Below are 642 nucleotides of genomic sequence, written 5' to 3'. Positions count from 1 at the left end.
AAAATTTAAAACTTTTCTTTACAATCGAAGACTTTATAAAATAAGAGAGAGCCTATGACACTATGTCTCAAACCATCTATAACATTAGACTTAAATCTCTTTTAATACAACTTAGGGACACGACCCTTACATAAATCTAAAAACATAATAATAAACACGTAAGTGAACAACGTGGGTGGGTTCGTCCTCAAAACTATGACGACTCCCCAAGTCTTCATTCCCAAGCTCCTTAGAAAACCTATCTTCCAAGTATAAGACACCACATCTCCAAGCCCTACACTTTGTAAGAAATGTAGAAGAAGGGGTTAGCAGAAAAGTATTAAGTATGGAAGCCATCCATAAAAAACATTAAAACATGCTTAAAAGGGACATTTAGTTGAAATCATGCTTTATGCACTTTTGAACATCATCTTGAAAGAGTTGAAGAATCATAAGTCATAAACAACTCACATATAGTTCATCAAAGCACAAAGGGTAATAAACATCACCATAGGCATAGTCTCTAATCATAGTCATAGTGCACATATCATCTATTACAAGACACACCACTCATGCATAGTCAATATCAAGACAATAACATCATAATAGAACAACAACATAAGTAACCCTAAGTTCTACTTGTGTAATGCATAGATAGGGTCC

This window comes from Solanum tuberosum, unplaced genomic scaffold (assembly GCF_000226075.1).
Source record: "Solanum tuberosum cultivar DM 1-3 516 R44 unplaced genomic scaffold, SolTub_3.0 scf00052, whole genome shotgun sequence".
Classification (NCBI taxonomy): domain Eukaryota; kingdom Viridiplantae; phylum Streptophyta; class Magnoliopsida; order Solanales; family Solanaceae; genus Solanum; species Solanum tuberosum.
The sequence above is the reverse complement of the archived record's forward strand: the minus strand, read 5'-3'. Positions refer to the sequence as shown.